The sequence below is a fragment of the Theropithecus gelada genome, chromosome 8 (assembly GCF_003255815.1).
Source record: "Theropithecus gelada isolate Dixy chromosome 8, Tgel_1.0, whole genome shotgun sequence".
Lineage (NCBI taxonomy): Eukaryota > Metazoa > Chordata > Mammalia > Primates > Cercopithecidae > Theropithecus > Theropithecus gelada.
Window position 1 is genome coordinate 57,084,224 of NC_037676.1, and position 17,575 is coordinate 57,101,798.

Here is a 17,575-nt window from a genome sequence, read left to right on the forward strand (position 1 = left end):
GTGCAGAGGGAAGTAGGCCCAATAGCCAGGAGAGGGGGCAGGTGAGGAGTCCCTGGGGCAGTCATTAGTGTTACCTAGGCGCATTAGAGCCTCATGGCTAAGACTAAGGGACTAGGCAAGTCCCCGAAACGCAATTGCACTCTTTGTTCTGATTAGGAAAGGTTCCACAAAAAATACCCATGTTAACTGACAATATTGTGTGCCCTGCGATAAGGCTGAGGGCATCAATGAGAAGTTCATGGCCTTCTAGCCTTCTCCTTGAACTTCATGGTTATTTGGTTATGTCCACCAAGGTAGGTAGAACCTGAAACTTGTTCAGAACTTTTTCCCGAGATGAAAGACAGTGTGCTGAGAGAGCATGGCCCCGGGATGATTTACCAGCTGGACAGAGTTGGGAGGCCGGGTGGCCCAAAGAACGCTTCATACCACCTTCTGTACATTGAGGAGCTAAATAAATATTTAGCTCAATTTATTTATTTATTTAGCTTCAATTTATGTATTTAGCTCCTCAATTTATTTACTTTTAATGGCAAAAACCGCAGTTACTTTTGCACCAACCTATAGAAGGGCCTGAGTGGAGAATCTTCTGGTTAGGGTCCTAATTAAGATGTAAGGTCTCATGGATTTCACTGGAGTGTAATGCTGTTTGCCCCTAATAAAGGTTGCGGAGTCCTCTGTGTGTACGTATGTGTGTGCGTGTGTAGACATGCTTGCCTCTGTGTTTGCATATGTGTGTGCGTGTGTAGACATGCTTGCCTCTGTGTTTGCATATGGGTGTGCGTGTGTAGACATGCTTGCCTCTGTGTTTGCATATGGGTGTGCGTGTGCAGACATGCTTGCCTCTGTGTTTGCATGTGTGTGTGTGTGTAGACATGTTTGCATACATGTTTGCACAAGGGCACATTTTTCTAGGTTAAGTCCCATAGATCATTTCCCAATAAAATATGAACTATACACCTTGTTAGGAGAACAGACGTCTGCAACATTAGGGATACAGCTGGAAAAATGATATTCTTATGTGATCCTATTGTTGATTTGTTAAATGGAGAATATTTCCCGAGCCAATTGAGCAGATTGAGAAATCTTGGATAGTTTGGATGGAAGGAAAATGAATGACGCCACTGGGTCACATTGTGTAAAGGAGATGAGGAGACATTCTAAATGAGCTCTCTTAGGGGGAGCTTCTAGCCCAGAGTCTGACATGAAGGGCTCACCATGCCAGGTCCCCACCTCACCCCTCTTCAGTCCCTCCACACGCTGGTGGATGGCACTCCTTAGAGACAGTCAGAGTCTGGGAAGCGAAATTCTATTGTCCGTGCCACTGACATGTATGGACCTGGGTCTAGGAGATGTGGTCAAAGGGCCAGAAGCTAGGTGGCCCCTGGGGTGAAGTGGGGAACAAGAACAAAGTTAGGAAGGAAGAGACAAGTTCCAATGACTATCAGGGAGGAACACTTTGGGGCGGGAGTTGCAGAGTGCCTGGGAAGGTGGCCTGGGAAGGACACAGCTCTGGGTGGGGAGCAGCCGCTGCCTTCTTTAGATGATTCATACCTGATCAGTGGTTCTTTGGCAACTAGCAGAGCGCGGTGCACAGGACTCATCGACGGAGGGATGAGGGAGCGCTTCTTTATTCAGCAGATATTTATGTGTGCTAGGAGCTGGGGGTTCTAACCTGAAAAAACATGAGCCCTGCCCCTAGGAATATGGGAGTTAGGAGCAAGGAAACCAAGACGCCCCCTGCACGGATGAGTGGACTTCTGCAGCAGTGCCCTCAGAAGTGGCAGCTCGGGCTATAGACAGTCCTGTAGACAAAGCCATTGCCTGATAGAGCACTGATAACTTCAAGTGATCTTAACAACACAATTACCAAATATTCTTTCGTGGTTTGTTCAAAATCATCCTAAATTGAGGAGATTGCTTCCTTTTAGGGCATTTCTCTGGCAATAGCTGCTTAAATCTAGCAGGAAAATTGCCTGGCTCAACTAATTTATTATCACTTCCTATTACTGACAGATGGCCAGCTGTGGGGGAGGCAGCCGCCTGCTCCTTTGCATGCGTACTACTGGGACCAAAATTTTGTGGTCCTCAGTGCTTCCTTGCTCATGTTCAACTGCAACATCTTAGACTAGGTTAGAAGTGGCCCTTCCTCCTGAAACATCTACTGGTCCTAATGTTCTATGCATTTATAGACACACATAGAAGTCTGATAGGGGAAGACTCAATTTCATTCCACAGATAAACTTCTGGTCTCTAAATAGTTAAGCTACTCCATTCCAGCCAGCTTTGTGAAGGGCTGCCCTCATTGCCACATGTCTGCAGTTCTCACTTTACCTTGCATAATCAGAAATGGGCCACCAAGGGAAAGAAAAACTTCTTGGCCCGAAAAGAATATGAGATGACCATTAAAATGAAATCCAGATTAAAAACAGAACTATACTAAATATAGTATATATTATAAACAATTAATTAGCTTCAATTCCTTTATACATTCATTCATTTAAGAAACAGACACGTGTCATGTATGAGACCATCTTTCTAGACATGGTCCAGGTTACTGCTATATCTGCATTGTTTTCACCATCATGTGGTGGATTTGAATCTTCATAATGATAACTTTGAGGGGTGCAAAATATAAGCTTTTTCCTTCTCCACAACTGATTAAAGTCTACAGCCCTTCCTAGGAAAGTATTGGGTGTGATGGAAATATTCTCTATCTTGATTGTGGTAGTAGTTCCAAGACTGTGCGCATTTGGTAATACTCATCAAACTATATCTTAAAAGTGAATTTTACTGCATGTTAAATTATACTTTAACATACTTGACTTGAAAAATAACCCACACCCTTGTTGCTACTGATGGTGGAAATCTTAATCATTTTGACTCCGAATAAACTCAGACGCTTCTAGTATGGAGTTGAATTTAGTTTCTTTTGGTCTAAAACTGACCAATTCAGGATTCTTTCTTCTCATTCTGCCCCTCTTCCTACTCCACGTGAATACCTTAGTTCCCAGATATGGTCCTCGTGTCTGAAGGTGCGAGAGCTACCTTCAGTTCTCTTTGGCCTTCCCCAAAGTCTCATTCTGTTTGTCTTTGGGAGTCACCTCCTCCCTCACTGGTAATGTCTGCTGAAGGAAGCACACATCACACCATGGCTCTAGTTTCTGTGCCACCCTGGCTAGAAAAATGTGTCCCTTTGGGACTATGACACTGATCTCAGCCATTCCATGCTTCTCTTAGCAGCAGGGGTGAGAGCTGATGAGGGCACTCTGTTGCCTTTCCCACACTCCTCTTGGCTGCTTGGACAACAGGATGCTGCCTCAGGGCTGCCCCCGAGATCCAACCCTCAGCCTCTGCTGGTGCATTGCTCAGGCCAAATCAGAGACACCAGGGAAGGAGGGAAGGAGGCAGAGGGGAGGGAGGGAGATGGAAAAGGGACTTTTTTCTCTAAATTCTTGTAAAAAAAGAGAGAGATTTGTTCAAAAACTCTTACAATGAGTAGTCACATCTTTCACAAGTGATATCTCTCCTAAGATTCTTTCAGTCTGTTTCAGAAATCAGTGGACTTTTTGTTCTAGGCCTTATTCAGAACTGTCTTCCCCCAAGAAATAAGTGTCAGTCCCAGGAGGCCCCAGGGCCCTCAGGGCAAGAAAGAAAAATGTAGGGAAGAAAAGTCTCAGCTACGATCTCATAATAGTATCCTGATGTGTTTACCAGAATGATGGTGATAATAACGATCTTTTGACAGATGAAATTTCAGTTCTGAATGGTAGAAAGCAGGGCTTTGTTTTGGTTGCGTTCATTTTAGATTGTGCAATCCTTCCACTGGCTCTCTGAGAGGAGGTCGTCCAGGCCACAGGCATCAAGCACAGTAGCTGCTGACTCGTGAGCTGTATTTGGTCACCTCTGGGCTCTGGGAGCCCCTCTACTCTCTTGGTGGATTGCTGATAGATATCACAGGCCCTTGGCTTTATCCAACCTGCTGCTATTCATTAAGCTGTCATGGTTCTTCACACTTTCCTGCTACCACTGTCCCTGTTTCCCAGCTCAGGCTCTGGGGCAGTGTGTGTGGGGTCCACTTTTTGGGGACAGCTAAGTTGCCCACACTCTTCAGGGCTAGTCCCCAGAGCAGTGCGGGGCTCTGAGTAGAGAACTGCAGAATGAATCAAACAGCTGCTGCTTCTCTTCCCTGCAGGTCCCCTCTCACTTCTATTACTTCTGTGTCTTTGGCCTCTAGTCCTGTAAAATATATATATAGCTTTTGTTTTGTTTTAATCTGCTCTTAATTTTAGAAAAATTTCCCACAACATGAAAATACATGTGATTTCTCTCTCTCCCTCCTCTCCTATCCCTTCTCCCTCCTGTTGCAGTTTTGCACTCATTTCTCCCTGCCCCACCTATGTGTGGGCTCAGATATCTGGCGCAGGCATCCTTGGCAGTCATCTCGGGCAGTACAAGTGCTTGAGTCAGGAGCTGAGGCAGCAGGTGGAGCTTAGGAGTCTCTGTCAATGTCCACCTGCTTCTGCACTCTCCTCTGAGCCCCAAGACTCATGGGCTCCTTGGCTTCTAAGGAATGCCTCCTCCTATCCTGTTCTTCCTGGGGCCTGAGGACAAGGTCCTGGTGGAGTGCTTGTAGGAGTGGTAAGGAGAGATAAACTGCAGCTGTCTGGTTGTTGGTGTGTCCCGATCATCCTCTGTCCCTGCCTGGTGTGAATTGGGCCCAACGATACAGCTGCAGAAGACACAGATGCTATCTGGTTTAAGGCTCTTCTCCCATACACACTGCTGGATGGAGACTCCTATACCATCACAGAAATATGAACTCACAGCCAAAATAATGTAATCTCTGTATAGTACAACTGTGTCAAAAGTAAATAAAGAGACTGGATCACGATGCAGTGGTATTATAGCGAAGAAACTAAAAATTTGAAGACTTATAATGAACGTATTTAAAGAGATAAAAAAAGTTTAGTGATGAAGAACAGTTCTTTCCCAAGATGATTTTTTTAAAAATATTTTTTAATTTTTTTGAGATGGAGTCTCACTCAGTCGCCGAGGCTAGAGTGCAGTGGCACAATCTCGGCTCACTGCAACCTCTGCCTCCTGGGTTCAAGCTATTTTCCTACCTCAGCCTCCCGAGTAGCTGGGATTACAGGCGCCCGCCACCACACCCTGCAAATTTTTGCATTTTTAGTAGAGATGGGGTTTCACCATGTTGGCCAGGCTGGTCTTAAACGCCTGACCTCAAGTAATCTGCCCACCTTGGCCTCCCAAAGTGCTGGGATTACAGGTGCGAGCCACCACACCCGGCCTGGGATGATATTTTAGAGAAGCTTCCTAATGACTGATAAGCTCTCAGACCAGTGACACTAAGCCAAGTCAACCATTCTTGGGTGTGGCAAGGCTGCCCATCAAGCAGGCAGAAGTTAGGGAATGCCAACACCTGGAACTCTGAAGGAGGCTACAGTGCACCTGTGCATTCTTATATAAATTAAAAAAACGAAACAAAACAAAAAACACAGAAGTACATTGTATTTTCTGTTTTTTGTTTTTTACTGGTTCGACAATCAACCAGGAGACCAAGCAGCTGAATTCATTCATTGCAGTAAAATTGGACTGGAAAAAAAAATTAAGTTGTTGTGCTTGGACAAATTTTTTGCACATCCCTCTCCCAGACTTCTAGTGAAAAATCATATCATCCCCCTTCTCCAGCCATGTGACATTTTAAATATATCCTTATGACTAAGCAATTATATGTCCCCATGAAAAGCAAGCATATTAAAAAAAAATTCTGTGCTTGCTGCAGTAAGCAGAGACTGAAGAATCCAGGGATTAAGGATACTATTTATGGAGCTGTTAATGCTTGGAGTTGAGGTTGATAAATAATCATTAACAAACACTTAGCAAAAATTTGGGCCTACAAAGATGTTTGAAAATAAACCTGCAGGTGAAGATTTTGAAAGATTTTTGTACCACTAATAAGATCATATAAATCTTATTTATGTAGTCGGTACATTTATAAGCCCAAATAATGAATAAGTTAAAGAAATCAGACATTAAACATGCTGAGCTTTGATAATACATGTGTTTGCATTCCTTGACAGATGGGGGAATTGTTAAAATGGTAATAAATAATACAAAATATAAGGATGAGAGTGTTGAAGATAACGACATTGCAAACAAAAGTGAAAAAATAGTGAAAATACATAGTGTAGCTGTCAATTGAATTGGGTGACAATTGTGGCAAATAGGAAGAAAAGCATTTTATGCTATGCTTCTGGCTTTGTCATGTAAGGTTTTCATAAGCACTTGAAGTTAGTGGCTAATTGTCAGAAAGGAAAATTTAACATCAAGCATGGTAAAAAGAACATTTAAAAAATTTGGCAGAAATGTCCAACATATATGGATAACCAACAACAAATCTACTTTTTCAAATACTTTTAGCTAAATGACAGTGATAGATGCAGTAATAGCCACTTCTAAAAAATGGTGCTTTAAGAAGATTATCTGTAGCCTGAATGACAGGTATCAGTAATACCTGTCTTTAAATATATTCAGGTAAAATGATCTCCATTCTGGAAAACATTGACATCTTGAAATCTATCCTCGTATTTGTCAAGTATTCGAGCTAATTTTAAGTTCTCTTCTGACATATTTTAGACTTATCATTGAGCTCCCCCGGGAGTTCATCTCCTTGTATGTATCCTTCTCTTGAGGTCAGATAATTTGTCAGCCTTGTATATTTTACAATAGAATGAATATTTGTTAGCTAGGGCATATGGCTGGGCTTTTAAATCAACAACACTGAGCGTTGACTTTTCATGCCCAAGGAGAAGGACTGAAGAAAGGAGCTGATACAATCTTTGCTTACTCAGACTTGTTTGCAACACCTGATATTTCAGGGTGTGTCTAAGTGACATGTTAACTAAGCATTATTGAAGTTCTCTCTTGGAGTTAAGTTAGATAAAGAAGAATTTCATATTGCCTTAAAGATCAAGAAAAAAAATTCTGAAGTTAGAAATTATTGTTATGAATTTAGCACTAAAAAAGAATTTACATGCTTTTGTTGTACTGCTATAGCAAATGCTTAGTGAATCATATTATGTAGTATAGTGAAAACAAAGTCAATGTTACAGATTCCAGCAAAAATGTCTGTTTCTCCAGGCGGGGTGGGCAGAATTGTGTTTTGTTTATCTCCCAACTTAAACTATGTAACTCTTTTTAACTTGGTTTGAGAATAAAACTTAGTGCTCCACTATGATAACAACCTTGTTCTAAATTTCTGGTACATTTTCTTTCTTTGAATTATTTAGATGGCAACCACGCATGTGTGTGTCTGTGCGTGCGCATGCGCACACGTGCATGCATGCTTTTTGAGGTACATATGAGGTGCATATAACCTAATCAATTGGAGCAGCTTCTGGGGACACTGTGTTGAGAAGTATCTGAGGCCATGTGCAGGTTAGCAGGAAGCTGCATGATTTCATTAGGGATGTGTGATGGTTGAGGAAGGGCTGAGTGTTGCTTTTTGTGCTGTCAATATGTGGTTTGTGTTCTAAACGCTTTTTTATGTATACTTTCAAACACCTTCAACTATTCATTTAATTGTCTTACTTTGTATCTGTTTTAATATTTTAACATCTCCCTTTAAAAAAAATCATAAGCAAGTTCACCCTTCAACTGAAATTTAAAAGATTTCTCAGTGAACAGAAGCCTGATTTCTCTATATAAAGACATCAAATCATGCTGGTCCTCACAAGCATCATACTTGTTTTCATGAAGAATTCTAGGAGAAGCTTTCACTTAATTCAGTCCAGGCAATTCCACAGGTTGTAAGACCAACTCTTCTTTATAGGTTGTTTTAAAGATTTCTTTGGTTGTCCTAAATTCATGAGAAGTGTTCTAATTTTCTGTTTACACTCAGCTGGGTTTCACTCTGGGGTAGTTTTGAATATGTAAGACTGCACAAAGAAACTGATTTATCTTCTCTGCTTATACCATTTCCCAATATACCACATTTGTCTTTATAAAGGTCAGGCATGATGGAAACAGCCCATGTTTCTCACTTACCTTGTTTCCTTACTTGTTGGATTTTCATGTCTGAGTTCTTCAGAAAATGTTAATGTGAATTTCTATAAATGAAACTGCTCAATTGCACAAAGCATGATTTATAAAGAGTTCTAAGATCTTGGAATAAAAAGTACCCATTGTATCCCAGATATTATTCTTACTAGTAATAGCAGCAAGAACAATCTCTTTTCTAACTATTGACTTCTATCAATGTCTCAGAAATTGCCTTAATTCTAAGGTCAAATATAGTGGATTATAATTTGCTGGTACCTTACTGGACTTATAAAAATATATATATTTAAATTTGCATCTCTCTGGGATCTTTGTTATTTTTTCTCTGTCAACAGGGCTATTAAAAATCTCCATTATTAGAATAATCTCCAAGAAGTAGCAGCATGAGTGACCAGCTGTGATTAGAACAGCCAAACTTTAGGGGGAAAAATGGCCGCTTTCATCTAATTAAGAGAGAGGAGAGTTTTTGTTTTTTTAAAAGTACAACTTCTCATAATAACTGTGAAAGTGCAGTGGTTAATGAAAGTACATCATTGCTAACAATAATTATTTTGAAACAGTAGTTCTGGGAATAACTGAGAGTCTGTATGAGTGAGGTAAACATTAAGTAGCTGAAAGTATGTTTGAAAGAGGGTACATAGAAGAAGAAGAGCTGGGGCCAAGTACCATAGAGAAACTCACATCCACTAGATGAGAAAACATTCTGATTTCTTTGTAGAATATCTAGCTACATTCAAAGAGATAAATAAAAATGAGAAAGATAATATCAGATTTCTTACATTTCAGTGGTGCTTTATGAGATTCGCACATATACTGGCACAATGCTAGGTGCAGAAACAGAGTCTAATGTATTTATCAACCTCATCGGTACCAGAGGAGATTCAGGAAAACGGAGACTTCATCAGTCCAAAAACAATGAAATCAAGTTTCAACGTGGACAGGTAACAGAAACAGGTCTTCATCTGTTTTTACCGACTATCCTTCCTTTAATTTATTTAACAAAAAGACACACAAACAGAAAATATCTGAGATGCTCAGTTGATTCCTGTGAGGAATTCAGGGAGGTGTGGTCATTTCTTAGTGTGCATGTTATTGTTCTGGAGTTGAGTAGAGGATGGGACTTAACCCAACAAACGCAATATTCTACTTCCAGATAGGGCAGACTCAGCTATAACAAAATGGGCATCCTGCTGAGAACAACTAGAAACATTTGATAAAACATCTTTTAAACTGGTTTTAAAGGTATGAGAGAGCTACCCAGGCAGTTAGGGCTTGAGGGCCCAAGATCCTGGAGAGAAAGAAAGTGCAGAGGAGAACTTGGTATCAGCATGGCTTTCCAACATTTGTAAGGGGAAGCTTGGAATCAATAAGCCAGTCAAAAAGTAGCAGTGGAGCAGTGGAGAGTCTGAGATGCTGTTCAGAGATTTAGGAGGCCTCCTGGGGCTGGGATTTCTCACTTGAACAGTGGCAACCTTAGTGTGAGTCCTCTCAAAGCAGAGCAGGGACATGTCCTGCAACTCATCATTGAGAGCAGTGATCCCAGGAAGTAGCAGTGAAGGAAAGCAGAGAGTGAGAGAGGAAAAGAGGAAGAGTCAGTAGAAGTGTGCATTCTAGAAGTCACTGCTGTTGGCAGCAGGGACTGGATCACTCTAGGACCAGAGCCACCAGACTGGGCACCAGGAGCAGCAGTGACAGGAGCAGCCTTGGGGGACAGTAACTCATGTCTTATGGCCATGCACAGACAAACTCCATCTCTGCCATTGTGGTTACTCCATCCATGGCCCGTGGCCCATTGCACCACAGGCATTGAGGTGGCCAAGGCAAGACTTCTAAATAAAAAATTATAAAATATTATTGGAAAAAAAATTAAAACATAGCTACATGGGAAGCTGAGATAGGACAATTGCTTGAGCCTAGCCCAACTTAGCAAGACCTCATCTCTAAAAAAAGATAAGAGAGAGAGAAAGAGAAAGAAAGAAAGAAAGAAAGCGAAAGGAAGGAAGGAAAAGAAAGAAAAAGAAAGAAAGAAAAGAAGGAAAGAAAGAAAGAAAGAGAAAGAAAGGGAGAGAAAGAGAAAGAAAGGTGGAAAGAAAGAGAAAAGAAAAGAGAGAAGAAAAGAAAAAGAAATATACTATGTTCAGGGACTCAGTATTATAAAGTTCTTACTGCTGTCTAATTGATCTGCAATTTTAATGTAATATCAATCAAAATCTCAGGAACTCTTTTAAAACAGAAATTGGCAATCTAATTATAAAATTTATGTGGAAATGCAGCCAAATACATCTAAAATAATGTTGAAAAAGAAAAACTAAGCCGAGGAATTACAGTACCAGGTATCAAGACTTATAAAATTATGGTAATTAAGACAGCATCAATTTGTACAAAGAAAGTCAAATATAGCAGAGAAACAGAAGAGAGTCCAGAAACAGATCCACACATCCTAATGTGCAGCATCAGCGAAAGCACTGAAAAATTTCAACAAATTTTTTAAATTGGATATTGTTATAGAAAAAAAATCACAACTCCTATTTTACATCAAATCCCCAAATCAGTTTTATGTAACTTTATGTCTAAATGTGAAAGGTAAAGCAATTAAATATCTAGAAGATATGATGCAAGAAAATCCTCATAATCTAGGGGGTTGACTAGGACTTTAAAAGCGTTTAATTGTGGGCCGCGCACAGTGGTTCATGCCTGTAATCCCAGCACTTTGGGAGGCCGGGGTGGGTGGATCATTTGAGGTCAGCAGTTCGAGACCAGCCTGGTCAACATGGTGAAAACCCACCTTTACTAAAAATACGAAAATTAGCCCGGCATGGTGGCGGGCACCTGTAGTCCCAGTTACTCAGGAGGCTGAGGCAGGAGAATCAGGAGGCTGAACCTGGGAACTGGAGGTTGCATTGAGCCAAGAAAGCACCACTGCACTCCAGCCTGGGTGACAGAGCAAGACTCTGTCTCAAAAAAAAAAAAAAAAAAAAAAAAATTATTTGTGGTAAAATACACATAACATAAAATTTATTTTTAAACCATTTTTAAGTATAATGTTCTTAAAGTGTAAGTATAATGGTTTAAGTACATTCACATTATTGTGTAAGCATTACTACCATCCATCTCCAGAACTCTTTTCATTTTGCGAAACTGAAACTCAGTATTCATTAAACAACTCTCTATTCTTCCGTCCTCCAGCCCTTGGCAACCACCATTCTACTTTATGTCTCTATGAGTTGACTACTCTAGGTACCTCATATAAGTGGAATCATACAGTATTTTCTTTTTGTGACTAACTTCACTTAGCATAATATCCTCAAATTTCATGCATGTTGTAGCATGTGACAGGATTTATTTCCTTTGCAAGGCTGAGTAGTATTTTATTGTGTTGTTCATGCATGTTGTAGCATGTGACAGGGCATCTTTCCTTTGAAAGGCTGAATAATGTTTGAAAACATTTCCTGTTTTGTTTATCCATTCACTCCACGATGGACACGTGGGTTGCTTCTGCCTTTTAGCTATTGTGAATGATGTCGCTATGAACATGCATAGACAGTTATAAACTAAAACTTTAAAGACAAATCATACAGCATAAAGGGGAAAAAGATAAATTATACTATTTTAGTATTAAAGATTTCTGTTCCTCAAGATACCGTTAAGAGAGTAAAAAGGGAAGGCACACGGTGGGAGAAGATACTGTAGAAACATACCGACAAAAGACTTGTTTGCGGACTGTGTATAAAAAAACCACAGAGCAACAAGAAAAAGACTGAAAACCCCATTTAAAACATGGGCATGACACTTGAATATGTGCTCTGCAAATCAGGGTATCCAAATCACCAACAAACATAAAAAGCCTCCCCAGCCTTATTAATAATCAGGAAGAGTCCATGAAAACCACAGTGAAGTGTTACTGTGCGTGATCAGATGGTTAAACTTAAAAAGAATAACAATAAATATTGATTCACCCGTGGAGCACTTTGAACTCTCATATGCTTCACATACGGAGTGCATATTAGTATAAACATTTTTAAAAAGCGAGACTTCCTATACACACACACACACCCCCATAACCCAGCTGTTTCCCAACAGAAATATATGCAGATATCATGAAAAGACACGTATAGGAATGTTCCGAGCAGCACTATTCTAGGAATAATGTTTGTCTGTAAATAGTAGAGTGGATGAATAATTTGGAGTAATATTCAGTAATGAAAATGAACAAGATGCTGCTGAGCAAAATGGCACAGATGAATCTCACGCTGAGTGACACAAGCCAGGTGGAGCAAGAACGCACTGTAGGATTCTGTTGATATATGGTCCCAAACAAGGCAAAACCAATTAAAAGTGCTAAACGTCACGATAGGGGATATCGTTTGGGCAGACGGTGACTGAGAGAGGCATGTCGGGGTCTTGGGTGCTGCTAAGGCTCTGTTACATGGATGTGTTTGCTGAGTGTGCATTTGTAATTTGTACACCTGTATCTATTTCATAGTTTATTTTAAAACATACGTATATTTCAATACGTAGTTTATTTAAAAGTAAAAGATACTAAGAAATAGAACAATGTGGAAAGCACCAATTCTGATGATAGCCTCCTGGGTCTGAGACTTGGCTCCTTACCCACTAGGTATTGACCTGGGACAAGTAGCTTAACTCTAGGTGCCTCGGTCTCTTCAACTGTGAAATGAGGAGGTGAGTAGTACTGACCTCATGGGCTGTTCTGAAGATTCAATGAGTTAATATGTCAAAAATACTTGGGAGAGTTTGGCACTTACTCATATACTATGGATTATGAGCTGTTATTATTGGTAATAGTAGATTTAAAATAAATCTCCTAATTACATTCTAAAAATCTTTTTTACTAGACTCTGTGATTTAGGAGAGCAAGAATTATATTCTACATGTTTTTGTGTCTCTCACAAAGCATAGTGTAGAACTTTGCACATAAAATAGTGGTAATTTTTATAGTAGTAGTAAGAATATTATATAGTATTGTAACAATATAGTATCAATAGTAATACTATTTTTTTCTAGAGGAAGGAAATATCCTAATGGTCACTGAGTTTATTTCTTTATTGTGCAGGTTGATATTTTTTCCATTAAGGCCGTATCTCTCGGAAAATTGAAGAAAGTTCTGATTAGTCATGATGGGACAGGTCCAGGTAAGATTTAGTTTATTGGTAAGAAGTTTATTTTGCAAATTTATGAAAAATTGTATAAAAAGTAGGTTGAAAGAACAGAAAAATGTACAGGTCATATAAAATTCAGATAAGAAAATAATCTTATTTTATATTACAGTTAATGTAAACATATGAAGTTATATTTATATATAATTTACATTATATTATAATTATATTTGTATAATTATAATATATTTATATAATATATATTTATGTCATAAATTTACATTAAATATATTTTTATAAATATTTAATGTAAATTTATGATATATATTTATATTAGGTATATTTACATTAAATATAATGTAAGGTTATAAATGGTCAGTAATTAAATTATATAGTGACCATTTATTGGCTGAACATTAAATTATATACATTTACATTAAATATATTTAATGTAAATTTATGAAGTTTTGTCAGGTTGAGTTTATTACATGACTTATACAAGCACACGATTATATTACAGAGGAAATTTCCCAGAAAGACAAAAGCTTTAGTGTGTGCGTGCGTGCGTGCGTGTATGTGATCCCTAGAGCTCCTAGGCATTCTTCACAGTTGCATGTCTGTCGTGTCTGTCCCTGTGTTTCTCTGGGTCCCTTATCCCACACTTTTCAGCAAACCAGTCACTTGAGCACCATCCCTGATCCAACCTTTCCCTCCGTGTCTTCTCCCCAGGCACAGCTATCAACCAAGCCCTGTCAATTCCACTCCATTCGTATCTTTCCTACTGGCTCCCTTAGCACTATTAAATTCAAACTTCAGTTCTACTGCTAAAATGTAACTCTATATTATAACTTATATCATAGTACTGAAACCATTGATCACATTGATTTCCATATTCCTTTTTTCTTTCTGCTAGATTTTGAGTTTTTTAAAGGCTAGAATTATGTAATATTTATCTTTATTTTCCTAGTGTCTAGTATTGTGCCTGACAGTATAGTTTAATTAGTGACCATTCATGAATGAACATATTTAAATCAGTGAAATGATTTTCAGTATAACTCTTTAAAATGAATGGGAAGACCTTAAAGTGGCCATAATGGCAGAAACCAAATGGAGCAGAAGCAGAAAAGGTGAGGTAGCCGTGAAAAGAAAGAAAATAGACACATAGTTCAAGGAGTTCAGGATCGTATAGAGGAAATTATTAGGAAAAGGCAGAAGTAAGAAATCGAATAGAGGAAGGAACGACATAATATGCTTCCTTCCACTTGACAGTGTTGTCACTGTCAAGTGGTATCACTGTAGGTGGTGCCGCTGTAGTGCAGTGTCACTGTGGAGCAGTACTGTCACCATCGAGGGGTGTCACTATAGGGTGGTGTTGCTGTAGTAAGGTGTCACTGTGGAGCAGCATTGTCACTGTAGAGGGGTGTCACTGTAGGGTGGTGTCACTACAGAGTGATATCACTATAGGTGGTGTCACTGTGGAGTGTTGTCTCTGTGGATCAATGTCACTATAGGTGGTGTCACTGTAGGGTGGTGTCCCTGTGGAGTGTGTCACTGTGGAGCATTGTGGTGTCACTGCAGAGTGGTGTCACTGTAGAGTGGTGTTTCTGTAAGGTGGTGTCACCGTAGAGCAGTGCCACTGTAGAGTGATGTTACTGCAGAGTGATGCCACTGTAGAACATTGTCACTGTAGAGCACTGTCACTGTAGAGTGGTGTCACTGTAGAGCAGTGCCACTGTAGAGTGATGTTACTGCAGAGCGATGTCACTGTGGAACATTGTCACTGTAGAGCACTGTCACTGTAGAGTAGTGTTGCTGTAGAGCTGTGTCACTGTAGAACAGTGTCCGTAGGCTGGTATCACTGCAGAGTGCTCTCACTGTAGAGTGGTGTCACTGTAGAGTTGCATTTCTATAAGGTGGTATCACTGTGGAGTGGTGTCACTGTAGAGTGGCGTTTCTGTAAGGTGGTGTCACTGTGGAGCAGTGTCACTGTACAGCAGTGCCAGTGTAGAGCAATGTTACTGTAGAGTGATGTCACTGTGGAATGTTGTCACTGTAGAGCAGTGTCACTGTAGATTGATGTGACTGTAGAGCAGTGCTGCTATAGAGCAGTGTTGCTGTAGAGTGATGTCACTGTAGAGTGATGTCACTGTAGAGTGATATTACTGTAGAAGAGTGTCACCATAGAGTGGCTTCACTGCAGAATGGCATCAGTGCACAGCCATGGCACTGTAAAGGAGTGTCACTGTAGAGCAGTGTCACTGTAGACTAGTGTCACTGTAGAGTGGTGTCATTGTAGAGCAGTGTCACCATAGAGCAGGATCACTGTAGAGGGGTGTCATTATACAGTTGTTTCACTGCAGAGTGGTGTCACTGTCGGGTAGTGTCACTGTAGAGCGGTGTCACTGTGGAGTGTTGTCACTGTCAAGTGGTATCACTGTAGGTGGTGTCGCTGTAGTGCAGTGTCACTGTGGAGCAGTACTGTCACCATCGAGGGGTGTCACTATAGGGTGGTGTTGCTGTAGTAAGGTGTCACTGTGGAGCAGCATTGTCACTGTAGAGGGGTGTCACTGTAGGGTGGTGTCACTACAGAGTGATATCACTATAGGTGGTGTCACTGTGGAGTGTTGTCTCTGTGGATCAATGTCACTATAGGTGGTGTCACTGTAGGGTGGTGTCCCTGTGGAGTGTGTCACTGTGGAGCATTGTCACTACAGAGTGGTATCACTGTAGGTGGTGTCAGTGCAGGGTGGTGTCACTGTAGGTGGTGTCACTGTAGGGTGGTGTCACTGTAGCAGTGTCACTGTGGAGCATTGTCACTATGGAGTGGTATCACTATAGGTGGAGTCACTGTAGGACGTTGCTGTAGAGAAAACTGCCACCACAACATCAGGGCAATCACTATTGCAGGCAGAGGAAGGAGAATTAGGCATTTATTTGAAGAGGTAGGCTGGACATTTGATGGGGATGATATTATAACCAAGGTTGTTTGATACAAAGAATAAAAATGACAGAAGGAAGAAGGAAAGGGACATTGTGATTTTAAACATGTTTGCATGGCTAATTTACTCATACAGAAATGTCTTTGATGGGGGGAGCAACAAACTTCCAAAATACTGATTTTTTTTTTTTTGAATGAAACATTCATTAACAAAAAACATGCAGGCATGGGAAGGACGATAGTGAGATTCTCAAGTTATTTTTTTTCTTTCCATTTTTAAGAAGAAGCCACATACAGTGTTATTCTTTTAACCCAAATACTGTTATGTCCACGGTTATCTAACCACAAACGGAATACATAGAAAGCTTCAGTAAAGACTCAAATTTGTAGCAAATTTGTAGAACTGCAGAACATTTAGGAATTATCTGAGTATCTTAAATAAAATAGACCCCTGGGCCCACCCCAGAGATTCTGCCTGAGTGGGTACCAAGTAATCAGAAGTATATGTGCTTTTCTGTTTATCGCTTGCAACACAAGCACCTCCAGGGGTCCTGATTCCAGAGGTCCTCAGACTGCATCCCCAGGGTTCTTTGTTGAGGGACTGCAGGATGCCAGTCCCCGGCTGGATGCAAATATCAGTGAGATGCATGGGGTGTCTGTGCTCACAGGCAGGGCCTATGGTGACAAACACATATGAAATACTTACATTAAGTTAGAATGGAGTATGATAAATATTTGAAAATAACCTTCACAGTGCTATTGTCCATTTGGCAAAGGGACCTGGAAGAACATAAAAACCTTCACAGGAGAAGAAGAAAATGTGGTAGGTAGGCTGGGGGTGAGGGCCAGGTTTTGGCTGGATATTTGGACATTTAGATGGGCTTCTCTGACTGGTGGGATTAGGGTATTTGAAATTCAGTTAAGGAACTCAGTTAAGGCAAGTTAAAAGTAATTTTAAAGTTAACATGATTTTAAAGTTCTTTAATGAAACTATCCTTCCTACATTCTGAATACTCTTTCCACTAAAATAAAAATATGCCATAATACAGTATCTAGGTTATATTCTTTTCCCATCTTTTCTCTTCAAACTGTGTATTATTTGGAGTCTGATAACCCACTATCTAACATAAGCCTGAACATTACCAATACCGGTGGTTCTACCTGTGTTCACCTCTTCCACAAAGTATCCATCCTGATTTTTAAATTTTTTCATGATTTCAAAAACCTGTGCTTTAAAGAAAGGCTTTACTAATCATGTGGGGATACTTGAAAACACTGATAGTTTCTGTGCCCTCTAAAAGTTGTGATGTGCCATATGCCATCTTTTGAGACACGATTTTTTTGACTCAACGTTGTTTCCAAGATCTATCCACTTTCATGTGTAGTGCAATAGTTGATTTTCACCACTGTGTAATATTCTATTGCATAACACATAATTAAT

General features: G+C 40.1%; 1 protein-coding gene across 1 annotated transcript in view; it reads left to right on the forward strand.

Annotated features, from left to right (window-relative positions):
* The window catches only part of LOC112630252 (lipoxygenase homology domain-containing protein 1-like), a 121,773-nt gene that overhangs the window by 95,903 nt on the left and 8,295 nt on the right, over positions 1 to 17,575 (forward strand). The window contains exons 8-9 of the mRNA XM_025394415.1: positions 8,866 to 9,020; positions 13,154 to 13,232. The gene's annotated coding sequence lies outside the window, so the exon portion shown is untranslated. The remainder of the gene's footprint in view (positions 1 to 8,865; positions 9,021 to 13,153; positions 13,233 to 17,575) is intronic.